Below are 19595 nucleotides of genomic sequence, written 5' to 3' on the forward strand. Positions count from 1 at the left end.
CCTCACCCCTCACTTTAAGGAGCTTTCCCCCTCCCCCACGCACCTCTTCTGCTTCCCTGGGCGATGTCTCGTTTACACCTCAGCCGTCCTGCCCCCCACTGGGACTCTCTCTGCCCCCCACTGGGACTCTCTCCACCCCCTCCTGTCGCCTTCACCGCTGAGGAGGTGAGAAGAGAGTTCAGCCGCCTTCCTCCCAGGAAAGCTGCTGGCCCTGACGGCCTTAGCCCCAGAGTGCTGAAAGGATGTGCCTCTCAGCTGTGTGGGATCTTCTCACATCTCTTCAACCTGAGCCTGACCCAGATGGTTGTCCCCGACCGGTGGAAAACCTCATGCCTGGTTCCAGCGCCCGAGGTGAAGCATCCCAGCAGACACAACGACTACAGACCGGTGGCCCTGACATCATACGTCATGAAGTCGCTGGAGAGGCTCGTCCTGAGGCACCTTGGCACAGTCGTCGGACCTTCGCTGGACCCCCTGCGGTTCGCATACCACCCACGGATAGGAGTGGAAGACGCCATCATCTTCCTGCTGCACAGAATCTACACACACCTGGAGGAGGCAGGAAGCACTGTGAGAGTCATGTTCTTTGACTTCTCCAGTGCTTTTAACACCATTCGACCTGCCCTGCTGAACAGGAAGCTTCTGGACATGCAGGTAGATGCTCCACTCGCGGCTGTTGGAGAGTAATTGTAATTCATGCTGGTCTAAGTTAAAACCTGTAAAGAGGAGACTGAGGTTATCATAAGAAATAACACAGACAAGCGACTATTCTTTTGTGCTCTGCAGAGGGGGAGACTCAGCGCGCTCTTTGGAGCCAAGATCCAGAGAATCCCCCCGAGTTCCTCCTTGCTCGGCTTTTTATTGTGTGAAAGTGTTTATTTACATAACAACATTTATTTAATAGTATAGTTCATGCATATGTGAAGTTGACCAGGATGATATACAGGGGTGGTCAGGTTTCTCTCCAGAAGCGTTTATCCTCGTTTAGATTTACGTTTACGGGGGGTAGGTTCTTATCTAAAGATGTTTACGACCATTGGAATATCTTGGAGGGCCCAACTCTTGTTAGAGGACAAAGGTCTTTTGTGCTCTAGCATGTCTGGCTAACTTCATGTGAGTAGTCGAAATAACATAGTTATAGAAATAGAGAGTAAACTCTAACAATTCTCTCCTGTTTATGAGACTCCGAACAATGTTAAACTCTTCAGCATCATCATGCCATGTTGGTACATAGTTTACAGATAACACTTCATACAACATCATGGTCGTCGTCCTCCACAGTCGAATCATTATCATTTTCTTTTTCTGAATCACTTATAGGCAGTTGCTCATATATCTGTCCAGTGTAGTGAGTCCTTGGTTGGGTCTGCACTGCTACTATTGCCATCTGGACAAAGGCTGCGGAAGCCATTTTAGCAATCATGCTTCTCAAACAAGGAATAACGCACATAGTAAATAAACAAAACAAAATAAGAATCACAATCACAGGTGTAAGGCACTTTAAAAGTATTTGCCACCAAGTTCCGTTGATGATCCATCCAAGAGGGTCAAACTGTAAAAACGACATTAAAGTATCACTGTCCTCTTTACCCTCTAGTTGGTTCTTTAATGTCGTCAATTTGTCATGAATTGCTGTGAAATTGTCTCGCATGTCTGGGATATATGTGCAACATTGTTGTCCTATTATCGCACATACACCACCTTCCTTGGCTAAGACAATATCTAAAGCCATACGATTTTGTAAAAGCATTTCTTTCACAGCCATAGTCTCTGGATTGTTTTGTATCAGTCCATTCAATTCTAGAACCCTTGACGTTAGGTTCTGTAATGTCGCCCAGACCTCATTCATTCGATGTCCCGAGTAGGCTACACCATAGTTAGGGAACATTGTCATAAGTATTCCTCTAGAGTCACTTATCAAGGCTCTTCGACTACGTTCATGTCCCATAGGCCTAATGAGTTGTACGTTATGAGTCATGTTATGCTCTGGTATAAAAGTCATAGCACTTCCTAATCGGGCCAAATAGCATGTGCCACACCAATGTTCAGGCAGATACAGAAATGCTCGTTTGCCACAAATCCATACATGTGTTTTTGGGCATGTATGGATAACCGTATTTGTGTGGGAATGCAAAAATCCTCCATGGTGGTATACCAGATTTGGTGAGGTTTGTTTCAATGCCCAATAATGGCTTGAGGGCTGTCAGATTCATGGCACACACGCCCATTCCCCACTTTCCAACCTCACATATACTATTATTATAGTAGTCATAGGTTTTCCTAACCGGTCTATCCGTTTCCTTATCTAGCACAGTGTCACACTGTAGTTGGCCTAGATAATGCTCTTTCTTACCACACTGTCGTTTCATACAAAATGGTGGTGTCTTTTGTATTGTCATTAGAGTGAATCCCTCAATGACAGTTTTATTGGTTACCATAGAATAATCAGCTGGTAATCGCCATTTGGATGGATCGTAAGGCAGAAAAGGAAGGACTGAGGTATTTGTTATATTCTGAAAAATTCCAAATCTCTGACTCAATCCTTGGGAATATACCCATATTATAGACAAGGTCTCACTTTGGTTAATTGGATGAGGTTGTATAGTCGGGTTATGAGACATTGATATTGGCATTACCGTACAAACATAACAATCAGTTTGGTCTCCTGCCGTTACATTTACCGATCGCCACCAGAGACTGTCTCGGTGTGGAAGATGAGAAGCAGTATGAACTCTGGGAGACTAAATGCTTGGCCTACATGCGGCTGCAGGGGCTCAAAGACACAATTCTGAGTGAAACTCCAGAATTTGATGACGATGACGAGGAGGCGAAGGACAAGGAGCAGAATGAAATGGCCAATGCCGAACCGATCCAGTTTTTAGATGACAAAAGTCTAGGCCTGGTCATGCGCGAAGCTGCAGATGATGGGAGAAAGGCACTGAAGATGCTACGAGAGTATTACGCAGGTAAAGGGAAGCCTGGCATTATAAACCTGTATACTGACCTGACAAAACTGCAGAAAGGAAGCAATGAAAGCGTAACAGACTTTGTGATTAGGGCAGAGACTATAATCACGGTGCTAAGAAATGCAGAGGAAGTCATGAGTGATGATCTTCTCATAGCTATGGTGCTAAAGGGACTTCCAGAATCGTTCAAACCATTTGCAGTTCATGTGACTCAAAGTGAAGAAAAGCTCAAATTTGCTGACTTCCGTGTTTTTCAGTGACGTTCAGAGCAGACACACACCATGTTGAGCTGGCAGACGCAACCAAGTGTCAAGGCGTGGCGAAGCAGCGGGGAGAGGCAGAGGTGATCCTCATAGACAGCAGAGGACGTCACCACACAGCACCACTGAGAAACGCACTGTTCATCCCTTCCTGTCCACAGGACATTTTTTCTGTGATGGCCGCCACAGCAAGCGGAGCAACGGTAATCTTCAATGAAGGAAAAGACATAGTCAAAATGAGTGACCGTACTGTATTTCCTATTAATGTGCAGAACACACTTTACTACCTATCTACAGCAGATGAAAGTAATGACAAATGCAATGGGTGTTTTGATTTACAAACATGGCATGAAATTTTCAGCCATTGTAATTAGAGCGATGTACAAAAGTTGACAAAAGTGGTTGATGGTATGGTAATCAAAGGGAAAACTGAAAAACCTGTATCACCATGTGAAGTGTGTATTCAAGGGAAGTTTGTGCAGATCAGAAACAGAGAGCCTGATGCAAGAGCAACAGAGGTGTTTGATTTAGTGCATACAGATCTGGCAGGGCCAGTAGATCCCATATCTATAGATGGACACAGATTTGCATTGTCGTTTACTGATGATTATTCCAACACAATTTTTGTGTACTTTCTCAAACAAAAGAGTGGTACAGTGAGTGCCACAGAGAGATTCTTAGCAGACACTGCCCCTTATGGGAAGATTAAGTGTATGAGATCTGACAATTGTACTGAGTTTATGTCAAAAGAGTACCAAGGACTAATGACTAAACGGGGTGTTAGACATGAAACGTCAGCGCCATACTCACCACACCAAAACGGGAAAGCAGAGAGAAACTGGAGGACTTTATTCGACATGGCATGGTGCATATTACTAGGAAGCAACCTACCCAAAACATTGTGGACCCATGCAGTGCAGACAGCAGCAGTCAGGAACTGATGCTTTAATAATCGGACAAAGCAGACGGCTTACTTTATGTTGACGGGAAAGAAACCAAATGTGTCACAAATGCAAATGTTTGGTGCTGTGTGCTATGCATACAAGCACAACAAAAAGAAACTTGACTCAAGAGGTGAGAAGGGAGTTTTCATTGGATATGCCAAAAATAGTCCAGCTTATTTTGTATATTATCCAAATAGTGAAAGAGTACTAAAAACACAGACTGCTAAAATTTGTGACAAACCCATCTCCAGAGCAACAAACCCAGACAGAGATGAGCTCAGATCAGGATGATGATGATGATGATGATGATGATGATCTTCATCTAGCGGCCATAAAATGTAACGAAGCGGAGGGAGAAAGCCATCCGGTGTTCCCCGAGTAGCGGCGACGAACGAGTTTAGAGCCGTGGAGAAGGTTTGCTTCCCCCCCACCCTCTCTTTCTAACTTCTTCTTCTTCTTCTTCTTCTTCTTCTTCTTCTTCTTCTTCTTCTTCTTCTTCTTCTTCTTCTTCTTCTTCTTCTTCTTCTTCTTCTTCTACAGTTTCTAGTCCATACATCATCGCTGGTCTCACCACTGTCTTGTACACCTTTGTACACCTTGGAAATGGGCAGCCCCGTATCTGACCGTGTGACACAGCCAAGCAGTGCAGACAATGTGAGACGATCAACTAGAACCAAAAAGAAGCCCAGTTACTTTAATGGTTATGTGACTAGTGCTATTGACGATGACCAAGTGTTCACTAACATTGACTACTGTTATAGACTGGCGTGTGGTGTCCCACAGACATTTAAAGAGGCAAGGAGTTCCCTCAATGCTGACAAGTGGATGAAATCTATGGACGACGAGATGGAGTCATTGAGAGAGAACAACACTTTGACCCTAACACAGCTACCCCAAGGCAAGTGTGCAGTGGGGGTGGGGGGGTGGGTGTATGCGCTAAAAAGAAATGAAGTTGGCACAAACAAATATAAAGCTCGTTATTTTGCTAAGGGCTACAGTCAAAAGTATGGCACGGATTTTGAGGAAACATTTTCTCCAACAGCAAATATGACAAGTGTGAGGGTGTTCATGCAGAAATCAGTTCAGGAAAATTTGGCAGGTCGTCATTAGAATCTGATGCTCCATTCTTACTTGATTGACAACGACTTTATTCAGAATGAAGCAGATCATTGTGTCTATGTCAAAGAAAACCAAAATGACAAAGTCATCATCATAATATGGGTAGATGATTTAATCATAGCTGCGAGTGATGAGGAAGTAATGAAAGAGGTGAAAATCATGCTTACAGCTAGATTTAAAATGAAGGACTTGGGCAAAGTGATCAAAATCAATACCCAGAAAATATGTCAGTCAGAAGAGTGTGTTAAGATGTCACAAAGAAAATATGTGGAAAGGTAGCCCTACAGTATTGTCCAACACAAGAGATGCCGGCAGATGTTATGACAAAGCCTGCATCGCAGTTTAAGTTGTTGAATTTTTCAAAGTTGTTGTTTGGGTCATGAGTATTTTATTTTGATGTAAATGGGCAAAGATACCAATAATATGAGAGCAAGTGGGGGCGTTGTCAACTGAGAAATATGCTCTCAATTATTTTCCGTGTTATTTCGAAGGGCCAGTCTCAGCTTCCGGTCAACAGGACCCCGCAGACCGGCCAAGGTGCACCTTCTTCGGACACGGATCCCCGTGACGTCGGCGTGAAGCTCCGGGAGCACCAGACATGCACTTATGAATAAGCGGAGGAGTCAACTCCATAAGTCCTCCACTCAGGGCCTCGGTGTCACTGAATCGAGCAATTTGGTTTTTAATGTTTAAAAATCGGCTTAACATTGAGGTGGAAAACACAGCGGTATCGTTAAAATACAGTAACAGGGTGATAACATCCATGTAAGAAGTGGAGGGGGATTTATTGCACTCACGGCCCCACTCGTTTATTCCTCTCATACACAGCGGCCAGATCACCTGCTGGAGCTCCAAGCGCTGTGCACAGTCGGATGCCGCCATCTAGCGGACATAAAATGTAAGGAAGCGGAGGGAGAAAGCCATCCGGTGTTCCCCGAGTAGCGGCGACGAACGAGTTTAGAGCCGTGGAGAAGGTTTGCTTCCCCCCCAACCTCTCTTTCTTACTTCTTCTTCTTCTTCTTCTTCTTCTTCTTCTTCTTCTTCTTCTTCTTCTTCTTCTTCTTCTTCTTCTTCTTTTGTCTTTTCCCGTCAGGTGTGGCCACAGCGAGTCAACTTTCTCCATCTAACCCTATTCTCCGTATCCTCCTCTCTCACACCAACTACCTTCATATCCTCTCTCACCACGTCCATAAATCCTCTCTTTGGTCTTCCTCGAGACCTCTTGCCTTGCAGCTCCAATTCCAGCATCCGTCTACCAATATATTCTCTATCCCTCCTCTGTACATGACCGAACCATCTCAGTCTGGCTTCTCTGACCTTCTCTCCAAAACATCGAACATGTGCTGTTCCTCTGATACTCATTCCTGATCCTATCAATCCTGGTCACTCCCAAAGAGAACCTCAACATCTTCATCTCTGCAACCTCTAGTTCTGTCTGCTGTCTTTTGGTCATTGGAACAGTTTCTAGTCCATACATCATCGCTGGTCTCACCACTGTCTTGTACACCTTTCCTTTTATTCTGGCCGATAGTCTTCTATCACATAGTACCCCTGACACTTTTCTCCAGCCATTCCAACCTGCTTGGACCCGTCTCTTCACCTCTTTTACGCACTCTCCGTTGCTCTGGACTGTTGACCCTAAGTACCTGAAATCCTCCAGCTTCTTGATCTCCACTCCCTGTAGCCTCACCGCTCCACCCGAGTTCCTCTCGTTCACACACATATATTCTGTCTTGCTGTGACTAACTTTCATTCCACTCCTTTCCAGAGCATACCTCCACCTCTCTAGATTTTCCTCTACCTGTTGTCTGCTCTCACTACAGATCACAATGTCATCCGCAAACATCATGGTCCATGGGGATTCCTGTCTAACCTCATCTGTCAGCCTACCCATCACCATTGCGAACAAGAAGGGGCTCAGAGCTGATCCCTGATGGAGTCCCACCTCCACCTTGAACTTCTCGGTTACCCCTACAGCACACCGTACCAGTGTCTCACAGCTGGCATGCATGTCCTGCACCAGTCTAACATACTTCTCTGCCACTCCAGACTTCCTCATACAATACCAGAGCTCCTCTCTTGGCACCCTGTCATATGCTTTTTCTAGGTCTACGAAAACGCAATGCAGCTCCCTCTGGCCTTCTCTGTACTTTTCTATTAGCATTCTCAACGCAAATACTGCATCTGTAGTACTCTTCCTAGGCATGAAGCCATACTGCTGTTCACAAATGCTGACTTCTGCTCTCAGTCTAGTTTCCACTACTCTTTCCCATAACTTCATTGTATGGCTCATCAACTTTATCCCTCTGTAGTTGCCACAATTCTGCACATCCCCTTTATTCTTAAAAATAGGCACCATCACACTTTGTCTCCATTCTTCAGGCATCTTCTCACTCTCTAAGATCCTGTTGAATAATCTAGTCAGAAAATCTACCGCTGCCTCTCCTAGACACTTCCACACCTCCACAGGTATATCATCAGGACCAACTGCTTTTCCACTCTTCATCCTCTTCAATGCCTTCCTCACTTCACTTTTACTCATTTTTGCTACTTTGTGGTCTACAATAATCACCTCTTCTACCCTTGCCTCTCTTTCATTTTCCACATTCATCAGCTCTTCAAAGTACTCTTTCCATCTTCCTGTCACTCTTCTAGCATCTGTCAATACATTTCCCTCTCTGTCCTTTATCACCCGGACCTGCTGTACATCCTTTCCATCTTTATCTCTCTGTTTCGCCAACTTGTATAGATCACTTTCAGCCTCCTTACTATCCAACCGAGCATACAAGTCATCATAAGCCCTTTGTTTTGCCTTTGCTACCTCTATCTTTACCTTTCGCCGCATCTCCCTGAACTCCTGTCTGTTCTCTTCAGTCCTCTCAGTATCCCACTTCTTCTTCGCTAACCATTTTCTCTGTATACACTCCTGCACTTCCTCATTCCACCACCAAGTCTCCTTATCTACTTTCCTTCCAGATGACACACCAAGTACTCTTCTACCTGTCTCCCTGATCACACTAGCTGTTGTTGTCCAATCATCTGGAAGCTCTCCCTGACCACCCAGACCCTTTCTCAACTCCTCCCTGAAAACCATGCAACACTCTGCTGCAATAATTAAATCATCTACCCAAAGCAAACCTTCTCCACGGCTCTAAACTCGTTCGTCGCCGCTACTCGGGGAACACCGGATGGCTTTCTCCCTCCGCTTCCTTACATTTTATGTCCGCTAGATGGCGGCATCCGACTGTGCACAGCGCTTGGAGCTCCAGCAGGTGATCTGGCCGCTGTGTATGAGAGGAATAAACGAGTGGGGCCGTGAGTGCAATAAATCCCCCTCCACTTCTTACATGGATGTTATCACCCTGTTACTGTATTTTAACGATACCGCTGTGTTTTCCACCTCAATGTTAAGCCGATTTTTAAACATTAAAAACCAAATTGCTCGATTCAGTGACACCGAGGCCCTGAGTGGAGGACTTATGGAGTTGACTCCTTCGCTTATTCATAAGTGCATGTCTGGTGCTCCCGGAGCTTCATGCCGACGTCACGGGGATCCGTGTCCGAAGAAGGTGCACCTTGGCCGGTCTGCGGGGTCCTGTTGACCGGAAGCTGAGGCTGGCCCTTCGAAATAACACGGAAAATAATTGAGAGCATATTTCTCAGTTGACAACGCCCCCACTTGCTCTCATATTATTGGTATCTTTGCCCATTTACATCAAAATAAAATACTCATGACCCAAACAACAACTTTGAAAAATTCAACAACTTAAACTGCGATGCAGGCTTTGTCATAACATCTGCCGGCATCTCTTGTGTTGGACAATACTGTAGGGCTACCTTTCCACATATTTTCTTTGTGACATCTTAACACACTCTTCTGACTGACATATTTTCTGGGTATTGATTTTGATCACTTTGCCCATGTCCTTCATTTTAAATCTAGCTGTAAGCATGATTTTCACCTCTTTCATTACTTCCTCATCACTCGCAGCTATGATTAAATCATCTACCCATATTATGATGATGACTTTGTCATTTTGGTTTTCTTTGACATAGACACAATGATCTGCTTCATTCTGAATAAAGTCGTTGTCAATCAAGTAAGAATGGAGCATCAGATTCCAATGACGACCTGCCAAATTTTCCTGAACTGATTTCTGCATGAACACCCTCACACTTGTCATATTTGCTGTTGGAGAAAATGTTTCCTCAAAATCCGTGCCATACTTTTGACTGTAGCCCTTAGCAAAATAACGAGCTTTATATTTGTTTGTGCCAACTTCATTTCTTTTTAGCGCATACACCCACCCCCCCACCCCCACTGCACACTTGCCTTGGGGTAGCTGTGTTAGGGTCAAAGTGTTGTTCTCTCTCAATGACTCCATCTCGTCGTCCATAGATTTCATCCACTTGTCAGCATTGAGGGAACTCCTTGCCTCTTTAAATGTCTGTGGGACACCACACGCCAGTCTATAACAGTAGTCAATGTTAGTGAACACTTGGTCATCGTCAATAGCACTAGTCACATAACCATTAAAGTAACTGGGCTTCTTTTTGGTTCTAGTTGATCGTCTCACATTGTCTGCACTGCTTGGCTGTGTCACACGGTCAGATACGGGGCTGCCCATTTCCAAGGTGTACAAAGGTGTACAAGACAGTGGTGAGACCAGCGATGATGTATGGACTAGAAACTGTAGAAGAAGAAGAAGAAGAAGAAGAAGAAGAAGAAGAAGAAGAAGAAGAAGAAGAAGAAGAAGAAGAAGAAGAAGAAGAAGTTAGAAAGAGAGGGTGGGGGGGAAGCAAACCTTCTCCACGGCTCTAAACTCGTTCGTCGCCGCTACTCGGGGAACACCGGATGGCTTTCTCCCTCCGCTTCCTTACATTTTATGTCCGCTAGATGGCGGCATCCGACTGTGCACAGCGCTTGGAGCTCCAGCAGGTGATCTGGCCGCTGTGTATGAGAGGAATAAACGAGTGGGGCCGTGAGTGCAATAAACCCCCCTCCACTTCTTACATGGATGTTATCACCCTGTTACTGTATTTTAACGATACCGCTGTTTTTTCGACCTCAATGTTAAGCCGATTTTTAAACATTAAAAAACCAGATTGCTCGATTCAGTGACACCGAGGCCGTGAGTGGAGGACTTATGGAATCGACTCCTCCGCTTATTCATATGTGCATGTCTGGTGCTCCCGGAGCTTCACGCCGACGTCACAGGGATCCGTGTCCGAAGAAGGTGCACCTTGGCCGGTCTGCGGGATCCTGTTGACCGGAAGCTGAGACTGGCCCTTGGAAATAAAACGGAAAATAATTGAGAGCATATTTCTCAGTTAACAACGCCCCCACTTGCTCTCATATTATTGGTATATTTGCCCATTTACATCAAAATAAAATACTCATGACCCAAACAACAACTTTGAAAAATTCAACAACTTAAACTGTGATGCAGGCTTTGTCATAACATGTGCCGGCATCTCTTGTGTTGGAAAATACTGTAGGGCTACCTTTCCACATATTTTCTTTGTGACATCTTAACACACTCTTCTGACTGACATATTTTCTGGGTATTGATTTTGATCACTTTGCCCATGTCCTTCATTTTAAATCTAGCTGTAAGCATGATTTTCACCTCTTTCATTACTTCCTCATCACTCGCAGCTATGATTAAATCATCTACCCATATTATGATGATGACTTTGTTATTTTGGTTTTCTTTGACATAGACACAATGATCTGCTTCATTCTGAATAAAGTCATTGTCAATCAAGTAAGAATGGAGCATCAGATTCCAATGACGACCGGCTTGTTCAGGGACGTATAGTGACTTTTTAATTTTACACACCAGCTTCTGTTTTTTATTTGTCACTTCATACCCTTCTGGTTGTTCTACACAGAGCTCACAATCTATGGGTGCATGAAGATAGGCTGTCTTTACATCCATTTGGTGTAAGAACAAATTTTCCGGAACTGATTTCTGCATAAACACCCTCACACTTGTCATATTTGCTGTTGGAGAAAATGTTTCCTCAAAATCCGTGCCATACTTTTGACTGTAGCCCTTAGCAACATACCGAGCTTTATATTTGTTTGTGCCATCTTCATTTCTTTTTAGCGCTTACGCCCCCCACCCCCCACCCCCACCCCCACTGCACACTTGCCTTGGGGTAGCTGTGTTAGGGTAAAAGTGTTCTTCTCTCTCAATGACTCCATCTCTTCGTCCATAGATTTCATCCACTTGTCAGCATTAAGTGAACTCCTTGCCTCTTTAAATGTCTGTGGGACACCACACGCCAGTCTATAACAGTAGTCAATGTTAGTGAACACTTGGTCATCGTCAATAGCACTAGTCACATAACTATTAAAGTAACTGGGCTTCTTTTTGGTTCTAGTTGATCGTCTCACATTGTCTGCACTGCTTGGCTTTGTCACACGGTCAGATACGGGGTTGCCCATTACCAAGGTGTACAAAGGTGTACAAGACAGTGGTCAGACCAGCGATGATGTATGGACTAGAAACTGTTACAATGACAAAAAGACAGCAGGCAGAACTAGAGGTTGCAGATATGAAGATGTTGAGGTTCTCTTACGGAGTGACCAGGATTGATAGGATCAGGAATGAGTATCAGAGGAACAGCACATGTTCGATGTTTTGGAGAGAAGGTCAGAGAAGCCAGACTGAGATGGTTCGGTCATGTACAGAGGAGGGATAGAGAATATATTGGTAGACGGATGCTGGAATTGGAGCTGCAAGGCAAGAGGTCTCGAGGAAGACCAAAGAGAGGATTTATGGACGTGGTGAGAGAGGATATGAAGGTAGTTGGTGTGAGAGAGGAGGATACGGAGAATAGGGTTAGATGGAGAAAGTTGACTCGCTGTGGCCACACCTGACGGGAAAAGACAAAAGAAGAAGAAGAAGAAGAAGAAGAAGAAGAAGAAGAAGAAGAAGGGGAAGAAGAAGAAGAAGAAGAAGAAGAAGAAGTAAGAAAGAGAGGTTGGGGGGGAAGCAAACCTTCTCCACGGCTCTAAACTCGTTCGTCGCCGCTACTCGGGGAACACCGGATGGCTTTCTCCCTCCGCTTCCTTACATTTTATGTCCGCTAGATGGCGGCATCCGACTGTGCACAGCGCTTGGAGCTCCAGCAGGTGATCTGGCCGCTGTGTATGAGAGGAATAAACGAGTGGGGCCGTGAGTGCAATAAATCCCCCTCCACTTCTTACATGGATGTTATCACCCTGTTACTGTATTTTAACGATACCGCTGTGTTTTCCACCTCAATGTTAAGCCGATTTTTAAACATTAAAAACCAAATTGCTCGATTCAGTGACACCGAGGCCGTGAGTGGAGGACTTATGGAGTTGACTCCTTCGCTTATTCATATGTGCATGTCTGGTGCTCCCGGAGCTTCACGCCGACGTCACGGGGATCCGTGTCCGAAGAAGGTGCACCTTGGCCGGTCTGCGGGATCCTGTTGACCGGAAGCTGAGACTGGCCCTTGGAAATAAAACGGAAAATAATTGAGAGCATATTTCTCAGTTAACAACGCCCCCACTTGCTCTCATATTATTGGTATCTTTGCCCATTTACATCAAAATAAAATACTCATGACCCAAACAACAAACAACAACTTTGAAAAATTCAACAACTTAAACTGTGATGCAGGCTTTGTCATAACATGTGCCGGCATCTCTTGTGTTGGACAATACTGTAGGGCTACCTTTCCACATATTTTCTTTGTGACATCTTAACACACTCTTCTGACTGACATATTTTCTGGGTATTGATTTTGATCACTTTGCCCATGTCCTTCATTTTAAATCTAGCTGTAAGCATGATTTTCACCTCTTTCATTACTTCCTCATCACTCGCAGCTATGATTAAATCATCTACCCATATTATGATGATGACCTTGTCATTTTGGTTTTCTTTGACATAAACACAATGATCTGCTTCATTCTGAATAAAGTCATTGTCAATCAAGTAAGAATGGAGCATCAGATCCCAATGACGACCGGCTTGTTCAGGGACGTATAGTGACTTTTTAAGTTTACACACCAGCTTCTGTTTTTTATTTGTCACTTCATACCCTTCTGGTTGTTCTACACAGAGCTCACAATCTATGGGTGCATGAAGATAGGCTGTCTTTACATCCATTTGGTGTAAGAACAAATTTTCCGGAACTGATTTCTGCATAAACACCCTCACACTTGTCATATTTGCTGTTGGAGAAAATGTTTCCTCGAAATCCGTGCCATACTTTTGACTGTAGCCCTTAGCAACATAACGAGCTTTATATTTGTTTGTGCCATCTTCATTTCTTTTTAGCGCATACGCCCCCCACCCCCCACCCCCACCCCCACTGCACACTTGCCTTGGGGTAGCTGTGTTAGGGTAAAAGTGTTCTTCTCTCTCAATGACTCCATCTCTTCGTCCATAGATTTCATCCACTTGTCAGCATTGAGGGAACTCCTTGCCTCTTTAAATGTCTAACTGATCATCATCATCATCATCATCATCATCATCATCATCATCATCATCATCATCATCATCATCATCATCATTATCATCATCATCCTGGTCTGAGCTCATCTCTGTCTGGGTTTGTTGCTCTGGAGATGGGTTTGACACAAATTTTAGCAGTCTGTTTTAGTACTCTTTCACTATTTGGATAATATACAAAATAAGCTGGACTATTTTTGTCATATCCAATGAAAACTCCCTTCTCACCTCTTGAGTCAAGTTTCTTTTTGTTGTGCTTGTATGCATAGCACACAGCACCAAACTTTTGCATTTGTGACACATTTGGTTTCTTTCCCGTCGAGCCGAAACGCCCCCCCCCCCCCCCCCCCCACCACCACCACCACCACCACCACCACACACACATTAGCTCCTCCATTCATTCACATGTACACGCCGGCTGCTCCGGGAGCTCCACGCCGACGTTTCGGTGATCGATGTCCGCAGAAGGTGCACCATTGCCGGCCTGCGGTATCCTGTAGACCCCCCCCCTCCATACACACATGCAATACGCCTTGAAACGCATCGCTCGCACCGACGCGGGGAATCCTTTACCCTACTTCCACAGCAACGGCGAGAATCACATTGCGTCGGCCGCCGTGAGGAAGGGGGGGGGGGGGCATTAAGGGGGGGAGAGAGAGAGACATGGAGATTTTCTCAGCCTCTCATTCTTTTTTTTTTTTTTTTTTAATTGAACATAAATAGTACACACAAATATACAAATGTACAAATAAACATGGCAAGGTAGAACTGAATGTCAATGAAACAACCAGGCATGAGGAAGCAAAGGACATAAGGACTGTTGAGATAGGTGATCTCATTAGTTTTATTTGAGTTTACATTCTAGTATACATATGTTTTATTTGTATCTACTCTCAGGAAATGTATGGCACTTTATGACAAGGTTTGGGACTTGTTTTAGTTTTTCGCGACTGTTCAGCTAACTTGACGTTAACTTCTACGTCAGTGTTCTTTTTTTGGTATAGCGGTGCTGGCGGGAATTTTTCCCTCACTCTGTACTGTACATGTCCCATGGCTAACCGATGTTGATTCCCGGAGCTGTGAAGAAGAAAATAAAAGACGATTCAAACAAGGCAAACTTGTGAATTCCTTCCGAAACATGGAAAACGAAGAAGCTGCAAACTTAAACGCAACAGGTTATGGGCCCAGGCAACGAACAAAAGGAGGAAGATGGCAACGTTTGGTTTTCGATGGAGACGAAAACAACTACGAGCTTTGGGAAGTAAAGTTTCTGGGACACATGCGACTCGAAGGTTTGAAAGAGACAATACTTTCAACTGTTGAGCCCGACCCAGATAAAAATGCAGAATGCTACGCTGAGCTTATCCAGTTCCTCGATGATAAAAGTCTATCATTGGTAATGAGGGAAGCCGCAGATGACGGTCGAAAAGCTTTGAAAATATTACGGGATCATTACGCCAGCCAGGGTAAGCCCAGAATTATTTCCCTGTACAGCGAACTATGCTCACTCAAGAAGGAACCCGACGAAACAATAACAGATTACATTATCAGAGCAGAAAAGGCAGTCACCGCTCTGAGAAACACAAAACAGGTGATAAGTGATGAGCTGATGATCGCTATGGTTATGAAAGGGCTTCCAGAACCGTACAAGCCCTTCGTCATTCACGTAACTCAGAGCAGTGAAGAAATGACGTTTATTCAGTTCAAGAGTAAACTAAGAAGTTATGAAGAGACTGAAAAGTTTGACAGCAAAACCAAATCAGACAATGTAATGAAAGTGGACATGTCAACGGTGATCTGCTATGGATGTGGAAACCGTGGCCATATGGCAAAAGCTTGTCACCAAAAATCAGGGCCAAAATGGTGCAGCTATCACAGAAGCACAACCCACACCGATGAGACATGCAGAAGAAAATCCAAGCCCAAAGAAGACTCGGTCAAACAAAACACAGACATCCAAGACAAAGATAAGGAAGATGAGCAAACTTTTGTATTCAAGGTCAGTCAAAAAGTCCCTCCGGAAAATATCAGAAAAAATGGACTGATGGTAGACTGTGGCGCTACATCACACATCATAACACAAGAAGACAAATTCATAAGATTTGATGAGTTTTTCAACCCAAACAAACATTACATGGAGCTAGCAGACGGGACCAGAAGAAACAAAGTGGCACTAAAAAGAGGTGATGCAGAAGTGTTACTCCAGGACATTGAAGGAAAACCTGTCCTGGTAACCTTAAGGGGAGCCTTATTCATCCCATCATATCCTCAGGACTTCATATCGGTGAAGGCAGCCACAGCTGATGGAGCCAGCGTGATATTCAAAGAAGGAGAGAACAGACTCATAACCAAAGAAGGAAAAATTTTCAGCATTGAGGAATGTGACAGACTCTACTACATAAGAACGGTAAATTATCAACAACTTTATGATGATACAGTAAATGACATGATGTCCAGAGATAGAGTAAACTTAACTTGTGATGTCAAAACATGGCATGAGATTATGGGACACTGCAATGTAAAAGATGTATTAAAATGACCAAACTTAGTCGAGGGTATGAAGATTACAGGTCAGACCAAGGTAGACTGTAACGTAGACTGTAACGTATGCACGGAGGGAAAATTCACAAATAGCAGAAACAGGCAAGCTGATGCAAAAGCTGATGCACCCCTAAAAATGGTACACACTGACTTATCAGGCCCGATTGAACCAGCTGGTCAAGAAGGGCATAAGTATGTCATTTCATTCACAGATGATTATTCAGGGGCAGTATTTGTATATTTTCTCAAATACAAGAGTGAAGCTACATTAGCAACAGAGAAGTTCCTTGCTGACAGCGCAGCGTATGGTCGTGTCAAATGTATCAGGTCAGACAACGGGACTGAATACACAGGAAATGCTTTTCAATCTCTTCTAAGGGAGAAAGGCATAAGACATGAAACATCATCCCCATACTCTCCCCATCCAAATGGGACAGCAGAAAGACAATGGAGGACCCTTTTTGAAATGGCAAGGTGTATGCTAATAGCAAAAGGATTACCAAAGGTTTTGTGGCCTTATGCTGTCCAGACCGCTGCCCATATTCGAAATAGATGTTACAATGACAGACACAAAAATACCCCATACTTCATGTTAACAGGGAGAAAGCCAAATCTTTCAAAAATGTGGATATTCGGAACTGAGTGTTATGCATACAAACATGACACTAAGAAATTGGATCCCAGATGTGAAAGAGGAATATTTGTGGGATACAGTAAGAAAAGCCCTTCATACCTGGTCTATAATCCACTTACAGAAAAAGTGTCAAAACAGAGACTGGTGAAATTGATCAAAAAGGGAAGAATTGAACAACAAACACAAACTGATGATTATGAGACAGAAATCCAGGGATATGAAGACACAGAATCTACAGATGAAACCAGTATAGATGTGTCACAAAGTGAAGATAAAACAGACAACCATATACAAAATGAGGATGAGAGTACTAACGCAGATGTGTCACATGACGAAGAAACAGCAGAAAATGTCCAAAATGAAAAAGAGACGAGGTCAGACATAAAACCCAGATATAATCAAACCAGTCGCTATCCTAGACGAAAAAGGGTCGTTCCAAGGTATTTAGAGGATTATCAGACAGACTATATTAACAATGATAAAAATCATACAACTATTGATTACTGTTACAGGACTGTGTGCGGAGTCCCACAGAATTATAGTGAAGCACTGAAGTCACCACTGGCACCCGGGTGGAATTGTGCCATGAGGGAAGAGATTGACTCGCTTAAACAGAATGACACATTTGAACTGACAACTTTACCTGAAGGGAGAAAAGTAATTGGAGGAAAATGGGTATTTGCCCTTAAAGAAAATGCTGAAGGAGGACAAATATTTAAGGCGAGATATGTAGCTAAGGGTTACAATCAAACAGAAGGCATAGACTACTATGAAACTTTTGCACCGACAGCTAACATTACATCAGTGCGGGCACTAATGCAGATAGCCGTACAAAATAACCTCATTGTCCATCAAATGGATGTTAAGACGGCATATTTACATGCTCCTATACATGAGGAGATTTTCTTGGAACAACCAGAAGGGTTTGAAATGATGTCAGAAACAGGAGAGAAACTAGTGTATAGATTAAAGAAATCTCTTTATGGCCTGAAACAATCAGGAAGAAACTGGTATGAACTCCTTAATGACCATTTAGAACAGGACAACTTTGTGAGAAATCTCTCTGACCACTGTGTGTACAGAAAACAGACGGAAAATGGTGACACAATCATTGTAATAATTTGGGTAGATGATTTAATTATTGCCGCAAGCAGCAATGATGCACTCAGCACATTTAAACAGAACATGAAATTCAAGTTCAACATGAAAGACCTGGGGAAACTATCATATTTTTTGGGCATACAATTTGAACAAAAGGGGGATGAAATCAAAATGAACCAGACAAAGTACATCCTAAAAATGCTAGAGAGATTTGGAATGTCAGAATGTAAAGCAAGATCTACTCCAAGTGAGCAAAAATTAGAGGGCATCCCTGTAGCTGATGAAAATGAGCAAAGTGAACCTGTCGACCCCAAAGAATATCGTGAGATTGTAGGCAGTCTTATTTATGCCATGACTTGCACCAGACCTGATATCAGCTGGATAGTGAGCAAACTATCACAGAATCTGGCAATGCCAAAAGTAGAAAACTTAGTAGCTGCAAAACATGTTCTGAGGTATTTGAAGGGGACAGCTGATTATGAACTAAGTTTCAAGACAAATAAGGAGGATTTGAACCTGATAGCTTACAGTGATTCAGACTGGGCATCATCTGTAGAAGACAGACGTAGCACTACAGGCTACTGTTTCAGTTTAACAAAACAAGGCCCAGCCATTGCATGGAAGTCAAGGAAACAGCCCACAGTGGCCCTGTCAACATGTGAGGCTGAATACATCGGCCGAGCCACCACCGCACAAGAAAACATGTACCTGTCTCAACTGTTAAACGGTATGGAAAACAAAATGTACAGTTGCACAACAATCTACGGAGACAATCAGGGGGCCATCGCACTGAGTAAGAATCCTGTAAACAGACAAAGGTCAAAACACATTGATGTAAAATATCATTTCATTCGTGAAGCACTCAGTGAGGGTTAAATAAATCTTATCTATTGTCCATCAGAGGACATGTTGGCAGACATCTCGACAAAACTCATGACAAAGGTAAAAATAGAAAAATTCAAAAAGTGGTTCTTTGGAAATTAAAATGTCCAAAGTTTTTTTTTGGATGTTGAGATCAAGAGGGGGTGTTGAGATAGGTGATCTCATTAGTTTTATTTGAGTTTACATTCTAGTATACATATGTTGTATTTGTATCTACTCTCAGGAAATGCATGGCACTTTATGACAAGGTTTGGGACTTGTTTTAGTTTTTCGCGACTGTTCAGCTAACTTGACGTTAACTTCTACGTCAGTGTTTTTTTTTTGGTATAGCGGTGCTGGCGGGAATTTTTCCCTCACTCTGTACTGTACATGTCCCATGGCTAACCGATGTTGATTCCCGGAGCTGTGAAGAAGAAAATAAAAGACGATTCAAACAAGGCAAACTTGTGAATTCCTTCCGAAACATGGAAAACGAAGAAGCTGCGAACTTAAACGCAACAGTTTGGTTGTGGATGCGTTTCGGCTAATGCTATTAGCACAGGTATGATGAGTTAAGGTGTGTTTGTGTGTGTGTGTGTGTGTGTGTGTGTGTGTCTGTGTGTGTGTGTGTGTGCGTGTGTGTGAGTGTGAATTTGTTTAGGTGGGGGGGG

This window comes from Fistularia commersonii, unplaced genomic scaffold, assembly GCF_037954325.1.
Source record: "Fistularia commersonii isolate RoL2024-O1a breed Wild unplaced genomic scaffold, RoL_Fcom_v1.0 HiC_scaffold_76, whole genome shotgun sequence".
Lineage (NCBI taxonomy): Eukaryota > Metazoa > Chordata > Actinopteri > Syngnathiformes > Fistulariidae > Fistularia > Fistularia commersonii.